Consider the following 19951-nt stretch of genomic DNA (forward strand, 5'->3'; position numbering starts at 1 on the left):
AAAGATATAGACCTTATTTGGAGATATCCCCTTCCATTCAGAGCTTTATTTTCCAATTTTTGATTATTAATTTCTTTGTGAATTTTTTTACAGCTGACAACCAATTACTTCTGTTTTCTTTTTCTTGTCATCTCTTTTTACTTTAAAAATGAAAAGGGGAAATCACGTGGTTGGCTGCATACCACAGTTTTTAAAGAACTTACAATGAAGTAAATAGTTCTGATTTATTACAAAAAATTATAAAAATTATCCAAAGGATTAAAGTTTTCTTAAAACGATTCGGTCTGTCGGACCATCATCAGTGAAACATCTTTCCAGCCAACTACCATCAGGTTTTATCGTAAGTAAAAGTATAAAAAAGTCCATACGTAATGCTAACTCCGAGGATAATGGCCGTCGAGAAGACCTGTTACCTATTTAAAGTATTTTTTCTTATTTCAATACATTTGACGTTTCAGGTGTAATGTTACAAACATTTTTGCTTGCCTTAGATTTGATACATTAAGCCAATTTAATTGTAATTGCGTATGTTTCAAGACACAGAAGTTTTTATGTGGCTTTTGATTATTCCACACAGGGGTTCTGTGTCTTTACTACATGTAGAAGGAGGTGAGTTTATTCCACATTTTTCCAACTTGTCAGCATTCTTATTTTCCATGATAACTTTTTAGCCTGGCATTCACATAAAAGTTAATTTTTGGATTGGTGACTTCTATTCAAACTAGCACAGGAGCACCCTAGCAACTCTAGGAGCTCCCTCTTTTTCTGTTATGTTCATTTTTTAGGATCTTAGTTTTGTCACAACCAAATTTATGTTTTTTTTCGTTTTCATTTTTTGTGGGAGCGGTTGAGTTTTTTGTTATATTGATGAGAACGTATTTTTGAGTTTAGTAGCTGACTGGTTGGTCCAATATACACTCTATCGCAATTTTAGCGGGGAATTTCGTATACAACATGCGATTTTTTTATATGGGGGGTTTTCAATTTAACTTTTGTAATTTTTTTTTTCAAAGTATTGTACCCTTTAGTGACCTTTTTTTGTGTATCTTTGTGTGTACCTTTTAGTGGGTCTGTCTCATCTTTTTACTATTATTTTAATTGTGACGTTTAATAGTATCTTCTTCTTAGGGTGCCTGTCCGTTCCGAACGTTGGCAATCATTCTGGCTATGATGGCTTTGTTGGTTGCTATACGGCATAGCTGTGTTGAGGTCTTTCTATACCATGCTCTCAGGTTAGCAAGGCAGGATATTCTTCTTCGTCCTGGGGCCTTCCTTCCTTAAATTTTACCTTGCAAAATGCATTGGAGCAGCTCGTATCTGCCTTGATTTCTAATTATATGTCCCAAGTACTGCAGCTTACGGCCCTTCACGATGTTGACCAAATCCGCGGTTGTGTTCATCTTCCGCTGTCCTTCTTCATTGGTGACTTTGTCTTTCCATGGTATCTTCAGGATCCTTCTGTATAACCATAGCTCAAAAGCCTAAAGTTTTGATAGAGTTTCCGCCTTCAATGTCAATGTTTCTACTCCGTACAGAAGCTCTAAGTACAGGTAACATTGAACAAGCCTTATTTTTGTTTCTAGGGTGAGGTCATGGCTTTTGAACACAGAGCTCAGAGTCAAGAATACACTTTTTGCCTTTCCGATGCGACATTTAATCTCTTGGGTATTGTCCCACGACTCATTGCGTATAGTTCCCAAGTAGTTGTACTGTGAGACATGTTCAATTCGCATTTGGTTCACATACAGTTTTGCTCCAGTTATATTTTCCTTTCTGATGATCATTAGCTTGTATCATCAGAAAGGAAATCAGTTGAAAACCCTATTGTATCATCTGCATACCGCAGGTTATTGAGATTGACTATATTGACTCCATTTATTGAGATATCATCAATATCATTCATCAATATTTTTTAGAGCCTCTTCAAAAATGTGCTCCGAGTACAGATTGAATATCAGTGGTAAAATTATGCACCCCTGTCTCATTCCCCTTAAGATTTTGTTCTGATCTGTATATTCTTCATCTATTTGGAACACGGCTGATTGATTCCAGTACAGGTTAGCTATTATTTGTAAGTCTCTTTCGTTAATCCCTGTCCTTTTCAGCACATCCATCATTTGTTCATGCCTGACTCTATCGAAAACCTTCTTGTAGCCAATCATTCATGAAAAAACATCACAGCTGACATCTCTACATTTCTGAAACAATACCTACACGCTAAATAAATCTTCCCTCGTACCAACGGATTTCTCAAATCCAAACTGATTGGGTGCAATTTGTTCCTCGCATTTCCGGTAAATTCTTTTGTGGATGACTTTTAAAAACAGCTTCAGCAGATGGATTATTAGGCTTATGGTCATATATTTGCTTCTGGTTTTTTGGGCAATGGCATGAACTCCGATTTAAGCCACTCTTCTGGTATTTTTTCTGCCTTGTATATTTCATTAAATATTTCAGTTATTATTTTTATTTGTTCTGCATCTAATAGCTTCACCAGTTCTGCAGGAATTTTGTCAAGTCCCGGTGCCTTTCCATCCTTCATTTGTCTGATGGCTGCCGTTATTTCCTTTGGTAGGATTTCGGGACCTGAATTTTCTTCAATGGTGGGCTCTTGTATTGTCCTAAGGTCATGGAAAATTTTCTACAAGTAATCTTCCCATACTTTCTTTTTATCTTCTTTGGTTATGGCAAGATTGCCTTCATCATCTGTTATTTTTCTGGTGTTGTATTTTCGGAATTTTACGGCTATTTCCTTCACTTTTCGATGAACATTGAAGTCATCATATCGACTCTATTTCTTGACATTGTTCTGTTTTTTGTATCTCTTTGGCTTCCCTTCGTTTTCTTCTTGTATGTATTCTTTTATATTCGTGGAGATTTTCTTTGTTTTTTTTTTCTCTGATCCATAAGTTCAAGTATTTCATCGGTCAACCACGATTTCCGTTTCTCTGTATTTCTTTCACTGTTTCTTGTATGATGGTCAGACTTTTCTCTATAGTTTCTTCATTTCTGCATTAATTGTATACTTGTTCGTAATCAACCTTTGCATGCTTAGTAAGTCAAAGCTTCTTTTTAAATCTGATTATGTCTTTTGATAAAGTGTTTTTTAGTCAATAATATTTCTTGAAAAAGGCATGGATGTCTTGCTCAAACGTCGAAAAAAACGTGAATAAAAATGTCATAGCATCATAGAAATTGACAAAATCGATATTAAATCAAAACTTTTAATATAAGGCGTGATGCCGATAAACTATCTACGATCCTTGTTTATAATTTATTTTTGAAAAAAAAAACTTTGGTATGTAAGACAGCAATGGAAACGTAATTTTGGCTAACGCCATTAATACCTGATACAGGTCTTTTTTTATGTATATGAGACAAACGACCAAACCCCTATGAACTTTACAATATACAACCTATACCATTTATACATTATGCATGTTGCTAGTCAATGAGACTTCTGCACAGATTGCATGAATATAAAAATATAACAACAAATATAAATTGTTCCGTTCTTCTCGTCATATCTTGTATGTGTTGGCGCATTAAAAAACTGTGAATAGACATTTTCAAAGGTCGGTCGACGCATCCACTATTATTACATAATATGTCGAATTGTGGCATTTTATGTGATGCTAAATGTACGTATTAAAAAAACAAAAATTTATCGTTTAATCGCTAATGGGTAGAGCAACATCAAAAAATAACAAAAATTATTATTTCAATTGCTCTAAAATAATTACCAGCAATTACTATTTGAAATTATTATGCACAAATGTATATTTTTGGCACGGTGTTTATTTTTGTACTACAGAGCATTCAACAACACAAATATACTGTTGAAGCCTATTTAAGTAACAAATTTATTCGCAAATATTATTAATCTGCGTTTTATGCAGCTTTAACTTTTTGGATGGCTTTTTCAACGGCTTTGTACTAGTTTACATTGAAATTAAAATAATTTTCGAGAGAGTTTTATGTGATAATATGTGGTAAACATTTAATGTGCCTCTCGATAATATTCGCTTAAAATTTAATGTGCTTCTCGTTTAAAATTTAAAGAATCTTTAGTTAGTAGTACAAATATGAGAGAGGTGCAAACCTATTATACAACTTCTTTTCCATCATAATAGAATATACATTTTATTATTAGTGGAAATAATAAAAGAGGGGAAGTTCAACGTTGCCAAACTTATTGGTTTTATTTGACCTGTTGTCTTTTTAGTAATTTAACAATGTTCTAAGGTAATCAAATTTGGGCGAATTGATTTAAATGGCAGCTTACTGTTTTTTATTGGGAATATGCCACAATTTTCCTTTACAAAAGTTCAATTTAACATTTTGATTTCGTTTTATATAAATAAAATTTATTAATGTTTCGTATTTTAAGTACCATTTCCGAATTGGAAATCTAAACATCAAAATAAGCTTATTTTAAAGTCACATTGTGCCTTATTCCCAATAAAAATAATAAACTGCATTATGACGCCACAATAAAAAAGCTTCATACGAAATTATTTGGCAACGTCGAGTCGTCAAAGTCAGGACATTGAAGTAACGAGCAAAATACTAGAACAGAACTAGTTTGTTATGCCATGCGTAGTGCATGGTTTATAGTGGGCTGGTTTTTTATAAAGCATAATAAATAAAGACAGTACTAGTAAAGCATTAGCAAGGAGCAGGTGTATTATATTAAATTTAAACTGGACGAAAAAATACGTCTTTTTATTAAGAATAAGATATTATTTGGTATTTTCCAAATCATATCTTTGAAACCATATTTTCGTTTAGATTTTTTGGAGGTAGTAAGGTGAAAATAAAAATTAGTTCTATAAAATGAATCAAATGAAATGAAATCAAATAAAACATAATTCCAACACTACTGTTTAAATTAAAAATAATTTAAAATCTAAATGAGTAATTCTAAACCAAATTATAAGGTAATTAAATGTTCAAATAGACCACCAAATTGTAACGAACAGTAACCAAATCTATTATACAACGCATTTCTCATGGCGTTGAGTTCATCTCCGATATGTTTTGGCTAAGTTGGATTATCTTTTCCTTCAGTTCCTCCAAGTTGGTGGCACTCTCGAACTCATGCCTTTACAATTTCGTTTTTAGCATCCTCCAAAAATAAAAATCTAGAGGAGCTATGTCGGGTGACCGAGGGGGCCATTTTATTGTACCGTCTGTACTCATGACCCGTTCAGCAAAAATTAACGCTAAATAGTCTCTAACGGCTTTTGCATTATGTGTAGGACAACTGTCTAGTTGAAACCAAATTTCGTTGAAGTTAATTTGAAGACGTTAAAGTGCAGGAATAATTTGATTTTGCAGTCATTTGAGATATTTGACTGCGTTTAAATTGCCTTCAATGAAAAACGGACCAATAATATGGTCTCCCGAAATTCCAATCCAAACATTCAACTTTTGTGGATACTGCATACGCACAGACACACTCAATTGTTTATTCTCCTGAGAAGAATGACGTACAACGGATGGATTATGTTTTTTGTGAATTGTGAAGGAGGACTCATCTGTAAACAAAATATTTTTTTTTAAATTATTATTTGCATGACATCTCTCCATCATAATTTCACAAAAATGCATACGTTTAAATTGATCAATAGGAAATATTTCTTGAGTTGTCTGCACTTTATAACAATGGTTTTCAAAATATTCCTCACTGTTCTTGCATTCAAATCAACTTCATTGACAATTTGTTTACTTGAACACGGCGTCGCTTTTAGCCAATGCATAAACTTGAATTTCTCTAATTTCTCGTTCTTGAGAAATTTTCTTTTCGCGAGGTTGATCTGATGGGCAGCATTTTTTACTTCTTCCATTAGTACAGCCAAAACTTTTCATATTGACGAATAATGGTCAATACAGTTTTTTCTATAGGTAGTGGCTTATTTTCAAAATACATAATAAATAAATTGATAGTTTCTTGTAATGAATTGCCCCCAAAGTACCATTTTATTATCTGTACCCGTTCTTCTGTTGTATAAACAGTCGGCTTATTTAATTATCATCTTCACACTTACGCAGTTTTTTCCAAAAAGAAATACATAGCATAGCGTTTGACCTGTCTCGTATGCATTTTACCAGTCAAGAGAACGGACGAATGGCGATAGTTCCAAAATTATCTTTTTTATTCAAAATTGGGTTACAATTTCGTCAAATAAAATTGCGAATCTGTAAATTTTTCATGGATTTAAGAAATTTTGTACCAGTATTTGTGTCAATTAGTGTTTCATTTTTAATATCATCATCCAGTTTTGAATGGCAATATAACCGCGCCACTGATCGCCAATTTTATTAATCAATTCAATGTTTTAATTCAAATATGTAATATGGCATCCCTGCCGCTGTTTATTATGTATAAGCTGGATCGGAAATAATCGTCTGGCGTTCACTAATGGGCGTGCATAAGGAATGTGGAGGGAAGACCAAGAGGAAATATGATTGTTTTCTTTGTCTATTCGCTGAAAATATGATTTTATATCTATTCTGTGTTAGATATCCTGTTAAATTCTACTAAACCGACCATAACTTTTACTTACACCGTATATACATATATATATATATATATATATATATATATATATATATATATATATATATATACATGTGGAGTAGCAATCAATGGTATTATATAATTTTTGCATCATTTTGATTGCAGTTGAGCTCCAAAGTACTCATTATTTTTGTATATATTTTTAGGTGAGCATTATTTACCTCTGAAACCTCTGAAACACCATGTGCTTTCTTTTATTTAGGTTATATTGTAAGAGGAAACTAATAGATGACCCACATTACTTATCATGATTACAGTTTATACGGATATCAGTGATACAGAGTCTTTAACAGACGTGCAAATTTGCCAATTACATCCTTGAGCCTTCTCTTGGTCACTTTCATGCATTAAGCCCTTTTGGTTCGTTTAACCGAGTATTTAATAATTTCCTCATTTATAATTGTCACGTTGACATCTATTAACACATTGGTCGCCACGTTACCCTTATGGGGATCATAGTCTCTTATAGTCTGGTGCATGTGACCCCTATGGGGATCACACTGCCATTTGAACTTGGGTACATGTGATCCCTATGGGGGCCATACGACACTGTTGTAATTCTGTACATGTGGCTCGTATTGGGATCACGTTTCAATGTATTTCTTTTGGAGAAAATGTTGCCGTGGTACCAGGCTACACCTTGGTCTACTTGGTTTTCTGATAGCATGTGTATTAAGCATACAATGGTCTACATCATTTTGGAAGGAAAATATGAATAATTTAGTCAAGATAATGCAGTTAATTGTTTTTTATTATCGACAAAATAAAGAATCATACAATTTACAAAAAAAAAACTATGAAAATCGAACTAACAAAACTAACAATACAATGCTTATAATAAAACTAAACACTTCTTAGCACATTCAATTCATGCATGTGACCTAATTTAAGGATGTTTTTCATTGAAACAAGAAAGGCAGAAGAATTTGTCACAAGATGAACATTTGGTGATGACTTTTTTGGTGTGAGCTGCAGCATATTTACGATCTCGTTCACGCTTAAGACGTTCATAGCAACCAGTGCACCTCCTCTTTACTTTTTGATAAAGTCCCTCAACAGCTTGCAATCTGTGTTCTCTGGCAGGTAGTGGGGCTGGTCTAAGGGGTGCTTCTTCGGTAGGATAGAGAAGTTTTTCAGCAACCTTATGCCTGAAATCCGTCACACTAAGCTTATTATTTGGATTGTTTGCATTGTACATAACAAATGCATTTACCATGGTTGTGCCTAGTATGAAATCCAGAATGAGACGGCTGTACCATTTGAGAGTTCTCCTCAAGCACGGAGAGTAGGCATTCATCTGGTCAGAGAGATCGATAAACGCTTTTTATTTATTGTAGCTTACCACGATTTCTGGTTTCATGATTGCAGCTCCGTGTCGTCGCGTGACTTCAACCATTCAATCTGTGTGACATGTGCTGAGCACTAACACATCCCTCTTATCTTTCCATTTACAAACGGTTACTCCATGGTTTGACTGCTGAGCTTTAATCTCGCCTTTATTTAGTCTAGAACCCACCACTGCAGCAGGATTGCCTTTTCGGTTAGACCGCAATGTTCCCGTAAGATGAGTATTTCTCATGAGCAGTCTGGCTGCCAGATTGACACTGGTATACCAATTATCAGTTGTCAAATACCTCTCAGAATCAAGCAAAGGGACCATCAAATCAAAAACAACACTATCAGATACGTTTCCTGTCCTTTCTAGATCTCTCCCAGTGTAGACTTTATAACCGTATGTGTATCCACCGGCCGCACAAAGTGTAAACACTTTGATCCCATAGCGATGTCGTTTATTTGGGATGTACTGGCGAAAATGAAGCCGGTTTCTCCACGGTATATTACTCTCATCAATGCAGACATGTTTCCTAGGAACATACGCGTTTTGGAAGGAATTTTTTATGATATTGAGAGTAGATGAGATTTTATCTAAACGATCATTGGGCTGCCGGTCGTTGTCATCCGCGAAATGTAGCATTCTCATCAAAATTTCGAATCTATTTCTCGACATGACCTTGCAAACTTGATTCTGGAAAAGTCTGTTTGTTGACCAGTACCAATTGATTTTACTGTACTTACAAAGTCCCATCCATATCAGAAGTCCAAGTAGTGTTTTTATTTCACTCACAGTTGTGTTTTTCCATGCATTTAGTCTAGAGGTACTATTTGGATTGGATCCCAATACTTTTTCCGCATATTTATTGGTCTCTGTTACAATAATATCCAGAACGACGTTGGAAATGAAGTGTAGAAAGTATGCAGCTGGGTGCCGACCTTGAAGTTCCAACAAGATATCATTTTTGAATCCAACATTTTCCGCAGGAGTGAATTCAAAGTATGGTGGGTCATTCTCAACAGGCCCCCAGGTGAAAGTCAAGGCTTCTTGTTCATGAGCAACTGGTTCTGCCGCTAGTTCTTCATCTTGTGCAAATTCTGGCTCCTCTGCGAGCTGTTCAACTCGGGAATTAGCTGGTTTCTGTGTGAACTGTTCAACTCTTGAAGGACCTGGTTTCTGTGCGAACTGTTCAAGTCGCGAAGGACCTGGTTTCTGTGCGAACTGTTCAACTCGTGAAGGACCTGGTTCCTGCACAAGCTCTTCAAGTCTTCTTATTTTTGATTTTGAACCAGTATATTCATCGTTACTTGTGTCTCCTCCACTAGAGTCATTACTATCACTATTAGGTTGAATGTCAAAATCCGGATCTGCATCTGAATCGTCTATAGGTTCAAGACTATCATCACTTTCCTTAATTAACCTGTCGAGTTCTTCCTGTGTCAACGGTTTTGATCTGTTAGATTTTCTAGACATTTTACGGAATTATTTTAGATATTAGATAACTTTAAATGTTTATAGCTTTATTTAGATTAACGAATTGTTTCCTGTAATCACTCCCTGCAACAAGAGAAACATAATGACATCAAAAGCACATAAATAGTGGAAAGTGAGGCAAAATCGTCACTCTAACTATTTTTTAGGCTACACATAACAAAAAACGAAATAATTAAGTTGTAGACTGTTGTAGTTGTATACCAAATTTAGACTAGTTAGTTTATACTAAACTAGACTTTATATATTAAATGTTGTAGACCAAGGATTTTTGAATAACCTGTTGCCTAAAAAAAATAACGATAATTTGCTGACATCTCCTTTATGAATAAAGTAGTCTACTTTTAGTTCATTTACCAATACATTTTGATTTTTGGCACCCCTTTTTAAAGTACTCAAGGGTAGATTATAAAGCCTAGCAGCTCTTTTAAAAGGCATACCGTTAGAAATATTTTCCAAATCAAATTTCATAGAATTTGGATCCAATTGCTGTCTTGTCGTCTTCCGAATATAAGTTCTAACCATTATTTTTGTAAAGAAAATATAACTACATTTGATTGTTATAAAAAATATTACTATAGGCTAAGCAAGGGTAAAATCGTCCCGGGGTCATTTTGCCTCACCATGGAGGGCCCATTTTATCTCAAAATCGGATCAAATTTAAAAACTAATTTACGTGAGTGACTTCTGATAATTAGAGAAATTGTAACAGATCTGAAATAATCAGAAAAAATACCTTTTTAAACTCCATTAAAAAAAATTCTACTTACTTTAATTAAAACGCCTAAAAACACAATTTTTGCGAGCACGAAATTAGCAGTATCACGTGTATTTTTATAGGTTATATTAAAACTAGCTTAATACGTCTCGCGCATCTTCACAACTTCGTACATAGGTGGCGCTAGTAGTACTAAATATAATAAAGAAAGATAAACGATGGTTTTATTCAAATTATGAGAAATAATTTAGGGGACCATTTTACCTTGGGGGGCCTTTTTATCCGACTTTCCCCTACTCATTTCAGCTGAAAATATCTGTGATCTCCATGAGGGTCACGCGGTATATCAATTCAAATTTAAGTTGTGGTACCGTGTGACCCTCATGGAGATCACAGGAAAATTAGGAATAACTCAAAAACAAAAGCAGATATATTTATAAAACAAAAATAATTATGATCTTCGGAACATAAGGCCGAAAAAATATTGTTGACACTTGTACCCATCTGGTATCTGGTAACAAAAGCGTAAAATGAGGCTGGCGTCCAACGTGTTAAGGTACCATTCCAACACTAATTTTAATATAACTGATACAAGCTGCATATATACTGCTTAGGTACTCAAGCGACCTGAATATGACATAATTTTTACGTTGTGCTCTACCTATGCGTATTGGAAAACCCTTAAAATTGATGTTTCAGTTTTGAAATGTTTTAAATTTATATCCATATTTTTGTATTTACAATATTATACCACAAAATGTAGGTATTGCCTGTGATATATTTTTTATCGATTCTAACAAACCTTCGTTCAGTTCAGTTAGGCAATAAAAACGCGCAATTTTCTCTTTGTTGTTAGCGCTATTTCGGAGTGTTTTTTGTATTGTAAAATGCGTTGGTTTGACATGCCGATATTTATTATGCAGCGAGAATAAATCTCGAAAATCTATTTAAGTTGGAAAACAACGAGTTTCAATAAAGCCACATATACACAGAATCGACAAAATCGACAAACCGAAATATCTATTGCTTTATTTTAACTGCACGAATGTCATTTCCAGGCGAAATGTGCTAAGTTTATTTAGCAGCTATCGGCATCAAGTGGTTTGCGCATTTGTATTTTGAATGGTGTTCGGACGATCTATCGCGTGATGTAAAAACAGAAATCGGTTGTTGATCTGACTTGTGTGATAAAAGTGAATTACATCATATATCGTCACCTGTTTGTTACGAATTCTTTACGATTTTACATTTGTTATACTACTTCTAATATCGAAGGATGCTACATATATAGATTATCCAATTCAACTGTTCATTTAAACACCTTACATTGTACATTTTACTTTTACTTTGCTTGTACATTGTACATTTAATTCGACGAGATGTCTAAAAAATTTAAATTATCTACCTTATGGACCTATTACTCAATATTAAAATCTATTTTGTCCATTGAACATAAAATCAAATTCATTTTAATAGTTGTAATATTCAAAATATAAATGTAGTAACCAATGATTAATGTAATCATATAACTACTTAATCTGTTTGTGTTACAAATTAAATAAATTTGATATTATATTTTTTTTCCGAAAACGTTCGTGTTTTTAATGTAGCCCTTTTTAAGGTTTTTATAAAATATACCCATTTACAAAGATTAACCTCTTTTTGTGATACGTAGTATACAGCCAGCTGCAGGAATTATTTTCCTTGTGGATTTTATATTTTTTTGTCGTAAATAATCGTAGAAAAAATCGTGGATACTACTCGCATTTAATTGCCATTACGATACTCGTATTCTACATGACATTCACCGCTGGCGCTCTCACACTCGCATCATAATGACCATCATTCAATTCTCGTTGCATAATATACAACTAACTTAGTCATGCCACAAGAAAACAGTTTCAGAACATTTTTTTTGTTATAGATTATGGAACTATTCTGCAGTAAACCAACTCCTAGGATGCACTAAGGTTATATAGTTTTATCAGGTAAGCAGTTTCATTACTATCATATATATTGAGTGACAAAAAAAAGTAAACACCTATTTATGTTTATTAGAATTTATTAATTTTTGTACATATCGTGTTATCTTGCCATGAACAACAAGAGATAAAATTTTTAAGTTTATCTGTTAAGTTTTTGTGATGACTGCATGAATTGTTTGGTGATTATTTATTTTTATCTTGAAAGCCAATGGCCAGGTCGTCAGCATAAGCAAATTTTCTGGATTTTGTTTCAGATATGACTGCCGTATTAAATAATAATGGAGCTAGCACTGAGCCTTGAGATAATCAGTTGTTCAGTTTTCTAACGTTACTCCTGCATCATTCATGTATACCTGAAACGATCCAGACATTCAAATAGTAATTGGCAACTGACAACTAAATTGGGATTTCGGCTTTTTATAAATTAGGCCAGGTTAATTAATTTTTGGGAAGGGGATGTGTACTTTAGTTCTAAATATTTGTTCCCATAAGAAAGTAATATGCTTTAGAACGCTTTTAACTAAAAACCAATAAAATTTTAAGAGGGATTATATATAATTAGTACTTGAAAGGAGTGTTTTTTTAAGAACAAGGGTTTTTTAAACACTCATACGTACTCAAAGCGATAAAAATGAATAATCCCAAGACTTAGTTAAATCAAAATACAGGCCAGTAAGAGAAAAATTTAGCATGCCACAGGACTGATGGACCAAATCACAAGAAGAAATACGTAGTAGAACAAAAACAACAGGCGCTATTAAAAAAAATTGCGTCGCTAAATTGAAATTAGGCAGGACTCGTCGCCAGATTATCAGTTAACCGATAGACAAAACATATAGTCGAGTCGAGGGAAGCACAACCGAGCAGAGGATGCCCACCAATCAGGCGGACTGACAACCTGAAACGTTATAGCAGGTAACTAGATGCAAACTGCACAAGACAGAGACAGTTGGAAAGTGCCAAAGGAGACATATGTCCAGCAGTAGATGCGTACAAGTTGATGATGATGCAGATAATCTATGTATCTATTATAAACGGTATCAAGGTGTGTAGAATGATTAATGCATTGACAACTATGACATCTTGTATGCCAGCCGATGTATTAAAACTTTAAGTGCTGTTGTTGTCAAACGAATACTAAATCATAGAGAAATGGGGAGAAAGAGAAGAGCGAACACACAAGGAAGATGTAGTTAATCCATTGATGGTTGATAGTTGATGATTGAACATACAGTAAATGAGATCAGTAAATAAGTAGAGAACAGATTATTAAAATCGAAAAAAACGTTATCAATCGTTTTTTATTATATATAAGTTGTAGTTGTGATAAGACAGCTGAATATAGGAAGAGGTAATCTCCTAACAAATAAATCGATACAGATTGCCCCCTATGCCGATGACATTAGCATCATGTCTCGTAGAACAAAAGAGGCGGCAGACATATATTCACAATTAAAAACAAGGGCTCAAGAGACCGGACTAGAAATAAATATTCAGAAGGCAAAAAACTAACACAGGCAAGAGCAATTCTAAACAGACGCACAGTTGAATTAGAGGACGATATTGAAACTATAGAAAGTTTCACATATCTGGGAGTTACATTAAACACGGATGAAACAGAAGAACCAGAAATGCAAAGAAGAATAGTAAAGGGAAAAAAACTTACTTTTTACTAGCCTATGTGTTCCGCTTAAAAAACACACACTGGATATCGAAAATCAGGATCTAAAAAGCTATTATCAGACCAGTAGAATGTTATGGATGCGAGATATGGGTGATGACAGAAGACCCAAAACGAAAGCTGGAAGTCTTTGAAAGAAAAGTCCTACGAAAGATATTTGGACCTATTAACGAAAACGGACTATGTAGATCCAGGAACAACCATGAACTTCCAACTGTTCAAAGAGGCACCGATCTCAGAATTCATCAAACTTTTATTGGCTGATTCAGAGACTGTAGAGAGAGAAAAGTTGTAGTAGCTTTTTAAGTTACCTATGTAAAATACTTCACTTAAAAATGGGCGGTTACACCGGAACATCAGTCGTTCAAAAAGTTAAGACTGCTCTAGTGTTTAGTGTTTTAAAAGCATTTTAATAGTTTATAAATAAAATAAAAATAATGAAATGCAAAATTATACTTGACGTGTATTGTTATTTTTCAAGTATCTAAGAAACCGCATACATACTAGCAAAATTGGAGTCGGGCACAAATTGATATCCCAATTAAACATTTTTATTAGACACACTATTATTGTATGAAATATTTTTGTTTACCTATAAAATAGTACATATAATTTAAAAATTATAAGTTCTTCCTTTTATTTTTACTTACTCTTTTCGTTCTTGTAGAAATCTTATTATCTCCTCTTAAAGCTTATTTGTGGAAGTGAAAGCGGTTAATAAATTTTATAAGAATCATCGCAACCCGTCGTGAAATATGGCTGTCCATAAAATCGATTGATATTAAATTCTCAAGAAAATTACTGTTCTCGGGACGGAAAAAAATTATATCAATGTGTCCCAAAGCCGAGGGCCTGTCACTGCGGAAAAACTTCGTTGTTATCAAGGAGGAATGATTTATCTCTTATTTCCCACATTTTTGTTTCGTTCCTGTTTTTTTCCCTACGGCATTTAAAAGTCGATTTGTCACTTTGGTCTATTCACCGACTAGGTAAAAAACAAGCCTTTTTTCCGACGCCATTTTTTATTTCGGGACGAGACAACGTTGGGGCTGAAGTAGGTGCAAATCAGCTGCGTTCGTTTCTTTACTCAAAAGAGTTGGATTTGTCACTGTCCGAAAAACTAGACCTTTGGACGACCTTCACAACTACTCATTGTTAGAGTTGAATCGGACGATTTTTATACAGTTCTGGGCGCTTTCTCGAAAAACAGCAAAAGAGAATAAAAAATTAAAACCAAAAAGTTATGAGTTTAACATTGCTGATCATTTGCAAAACGACGAAAATACACGTGGTACGGTTCATAGGGTTTGTAAATTTTATAAAAAAATTTGTTTAAAGACCAGTTATCTACGAATACTTTACGCTATTTTTTTTATTGGTACACTTTGAAATCATGTATTATTACTACATAAAATTGAAATTAGAGCTAATAATGTAAAATGGTTAAATTTGTGATGTACATAAGTATACCTTTCGTTGTTATGGAAATGAGAAAAACAAAAATTATTTTGTAATCTGTCACATAAGACTAATTGTTATTACTGGTGGTATATTGCCTAGAAATGAGTTTTAACATTGATTACTTAAATAATAAAGTAGAATGGCGGTTAATACCGCAAAAATCGGAAGACGCTTATAAAAAAAAATGCGACAAGTTCAATTAATGGAAGAGCAAAAGGTAATAGATACAGATGAGCGAGTTGTGCTTGCTTAGATTTAGAAAATGTCGGAACAGTACAAGCCGTCTACTATGTGGGCTATCCATTTGAAATTGCAAAGTATGTTGAGGATAAACAAAGGGGTCGATTTAAAATCATTTGTGAAAGTGCATGCATTCTTGAAGGCAATTAACAAGAATGACGTGGCCAAGAAGGCTTATGTATTCAAGGAAGACGATTTGCGGAAGTTTTTACAGATTCTCCGGTCATTACGTATTTGTTTTTGAAGGTGGTAGCCATTTGCTGTATCTTTGGCTCTTGCAGAAGATATAAATTGTGCGATTTACACTTACATGACATCAAGGAAGAAGGAAGCGTATTGTTTATTACTATCCGACTATCTAAGACTGTGATGGCCCGACGTTTTACAGTTGCTGATAGCTATGCAATTAATTATGTGCGTTTGGTGAAGAAGTATTTATTATTGCGCCCCAAAAATGTAAGTACAGATTGAGTTTCTTTACAGTATAATAATGAGAAGTGCACTAATCAAGTAGTCGGTATTAATATATTTGGATCATGTCCCTTGCAAATTGTTATCTAAAATTGGACAAACCTGAAAAATACACGGGACATGTATTTCGACGTACGTCCGCTACAATTATGGCAAATAGTGGCATGATAATAGATCAGATCTTACGACAAGTAGGATGGAAATCGGCAGCTGTGGTGACTGGTTACGTTGAAGAGAGTATTACTAATAAGAAGAATGTTTCAAACATTGGGAGTGCCATTAATGAAAGTACAACTCCATTGGCTTCCGAGAATGTCGGTAGTATTAATTTGAACAGCAATTCGGCGGAAACCAAATCAATTTGTTTACTTCATCGACAGAAATATTGCCATTACCGATAGCTAGCAATTACTTGGGGAACTCTTCCTCAGAAAGTCGTTTAGCAGTGTACATCGCATGTTTACCGTCAGCTCAAGTTTTTTTACATAGCGCCATAGAGTTGATGATTTGAAGCAAGCGTTTATTTCATTCGCAGCAGTTAATCTTGGAATTGCTGATATTCTTTGGAGGAAATCGCCACAAGAAGCAACTGCTACAGTAATTTCGCATGTGGCACGAACTGAGGCCAAAATCAATGACATGACTAACTTATCGTCCAATTCCTTCTGTTAGGGATTTAGCATTGGTACATTCGATTGGTACATCTGTTTTGGAGCATATTTTAGTTTTACATGCCTTTACAGGTTGCAATACAGTTTCTTCCAGCTTCCTTCAAAAGATAATTAAATTTTTTAAAACGTTCCAAAATAATCACAACCTTGTCCAGAAAGTACAAAATTTCAAAAAAATTGGTTGGTCTGTCTGTTAAGAAAATATTTGAGTATAGCTCACCAATACTTCTAGCCATGTATAGTTCCGCACTCAATTTCAGAAAGCCTAATATACCGAATGAATATCATCATTTTGGCTTTACAACCCTGTGTGGGTCCTAGCCTCCTCAAGAATTTTTCTCCAGTCGTCCCTATCCATCGCCTTCCTCCGCCAAGCACGTATTTCCATATTTCTCATGTCTTCATCGATGTTATCTAGGAATCTTGTTCTGGGTCTTCCTCTTCTTCTTTGACCAATAGGTCTATCAAGGAGCGTTTTTCTAGCTGGGTCGGTTTGCTCCATCCGCATTACATGGCCTACCCACCTCAGACGTCCTATCTTTATGTGTTTTACGATATCTGGTTCCTGGTATATCCTATAGAGTTCGAAGTTGTATCGTCTTCTCCAGACACCATTTTCATTTACCGCTCCATAGATGCGCCTTAGTATTTTTAGATATATATATATACCGAATGAATATAGACCATCAAATATTCAGTTGGCTAAAACGTATCGTTATAGGATGTATCTCATGACTATTTCCAAAAATGAAAAGGTCTTGGTTGGTAAAATTCTAGCAACGGTAGATGCATTCACACAGTATTTAGAAAGAGCGTTTTTAGTACAAGTTTAGACTTAGTTGTAGGGAGAAAAAGTTTTGGATACAACAGACTGTGACCTCAAAAAATTCCTATCATTCAGTGAAGATGGTACAGTCTCCTGGTCTACCAAGTGTTATGAGTTTAATTTTTTGTAGTTGCAAAAAAACTGCGGCAGCTCATGTGAATGTAGAAAGACTGGCTTGCTTTGCAATTTGACATGTAAAACTTGTTCTGGGCCCAACTGCATGAATATAAAATACTATGAAGAAAATCAATTATCTCATACAGACGATGTGAAAGAAATAAATTTGAATGATACTATTATTTGTTAATCATCTTTTTTTACTTTATAAAATAAATATCTTGTATTTAAGAAATAATATTTTAACTCTTATTTGATACCACACTTTCATAAAAATCTTAAATAACAAACTAACATAAAACTTGATGAGACCAGGGCCACCCTGGACACCAGATACTTTTGAGATCATCGCCGTCGTAATATTCGTGTTCAGCAACCCCAGAAATCCCCTGATTTTTGACTGATTTCGAAATGAAATAATAAAACTCATTGAGACGAGATCCACCATGAAACCAGGTAAATCGAGAACCATCGCCGGCATAATATTCTTGTTCAGCGACCTCGAACGCCTGCGTGTAGTGACTTTTGACTGATATCGAATAAAAATAACATAAAAGTCCAGGAGACGAGATCCACTTTTTGGGCACCAGGTAGCTCGATGACCATCGTTATTATAATATTCGTGTTCAGCGACCTTGAAAAACCCCGAGTAATGACTGTCGACTGATTAAGAATGAAATTAACATGAAACTCCAGGACACGAGGTCCACCCAGGGCACCACCTAGTTCGAGGATCATTGTCGGTATCATACGGTGTTCAGCGATCTCAAATACCCTAGAGTACCATCAATTTTGTTCACAAAGTTTCCTTACAATTCATCTTACTGAGGAAAATTGGTAGGCGTAGTACTTGCGTTTACTGCTTGTAGCAGTTGTAAACTAGATACTGAAACTTATAGAATCCAGAATGACAGCCGTACAATGGAGTACTTCGGACAAACTAGAGAATTTATATACAGCACAAAGAAAAAAAACTACATCACTTCCAAACTACCCTAAATCGGTCAATAATAATTAGGAAACATAAGTGGCGATAGGTTGGCCATATACCAAGGGACTAAAAAACAACTATTGCTAGATAAATTCTGTCTTACTAGGAAATAGAAGAAAAGGGATATTAACACACACAGAAGAGGCAATAGAAGAAAATTGCTTAACTTAGAACGAAGCGAAAATCATAAAAGGAAACAGAATAAAATGGAAAAGCTAGTAAACAAGATCGGGCTTAACGATTAGTGCATGAGATTAGGAGAGAACAAAGTTTTTTTTTATATAAATATAAAAGGTATATTTATTTAAAAGAACCCTTACGGGCTAAATCACAAAACGTTTTCTGAATAAATATTCTACCTAAAGTCCGTTTATAGACTATGTTTCCAGATCAATAACTCACATTAAGAGCTTATGTTGCCATGAATTAAATCCACTTTTAACATCCTACCTAGTTATCAGCAACCATATACATAATCTAAAACCAATTAAATCACATTTAGAGGATTTTTACCCATATATTTAGCGGCTTCAAACATGTATACCTAGTAGCAGCACTGAAGATGGAATAATATTCCAAAAATATTCTGTGATTTAGCCCGTAAGGGTTCTTTTAAATAAATATACTTTTTATAAAAGATTTTTTAGTCAAAGTTTTTATGATATATGGTATAGGGCTGATTACAGGAAATTAACTTTATCCTTGTTAATTTCTGTTTTTTTACATTCTAATTATTAAACTTTTCTGGATACTACTATAAAATTTAATGTATTCCGATTTCTTACAGAAAAGAAGCACTTTATTACCGGAACCAAAGCTGGACTCGATGGGATCGGTCTTGTAACTCATTTTTCGCGTAATGTCCTATTTACTTTCATGAATTCTTTTATCAGATTCCCAGAAGAAAACGGCATTTTCTATGCAGGTAAACAAATTCATCGGGATTACATTTCTCTAGTCCTCCTTGGTATGCGTTCTCGTTTCTGTACAAAGCTAGAAACCCTCCATTCCTTGAGTGCTTTGAATTTTCTTCGCTATACCTATCCTTCCCAATTTAGTTTGAAATTAACTTTTGCACGACCCTGAATCCGAATTAGGGGGTTAACCGGGGGCGGTATTACATGGGAAAGGGTTCCATACTCCGGGAAAAGACTATCTTAATTTTCTTTTTTTAACGTTTTAAATAATGAAAGAGCTTAAACGTTCTTTCTTAAATTTTGTGTTTTTGAAGAATGATAAAAACATAACAAAATTCAAATTATAAAATTAATATAACATTTTGTTACGTTTTTTAAAATTATAACATTTGATATATAAAATTATAACATTTCTGTATGATATACAGAATTTAAAATATTTCTTACATTTGTATCTCAACGGCAC

General features: G+C 34.2%; 1 protein-coding gene across 2 annotated transcripts in view; it reads left to right on the forward strand.

Annotated features, from left to right (window-relative positions):
• The window catches only part of LOC140450304 (irregular chiasm C-roughest protein-like), a 518835-nt gene that overhangs the window by 281195 nt on the left and 217689 nt on the right, over positions 1-19951 (forward strand). For both annotated transcript variants that reach the window (XM_072543856.1, XM_072543858.1), the window contains exon 5: positions 12050-12113. The gene's annotated coding sequence lies outside the window, so the exon portion shown is untranslated. The remainder of the gene's footprint in view (positions 1-12049; positions 12114-19951) is intronic.

The sequence above is a fragment of the Diabrotica undecimpunctata genome, chromosome 9, assembly GCF_040954645.1.
Source record: "Diabrotica undecimpunctata isolate CICGRU chromosome 9, icDiaUnde3, whole genome shotgun sequence".
NCBI lineage: Eukaryota > Metazoa > Arthropoda > Insecta > Coleoptera > Chrysomelidae > Diabrotica > Diabrotica undecimpunctata.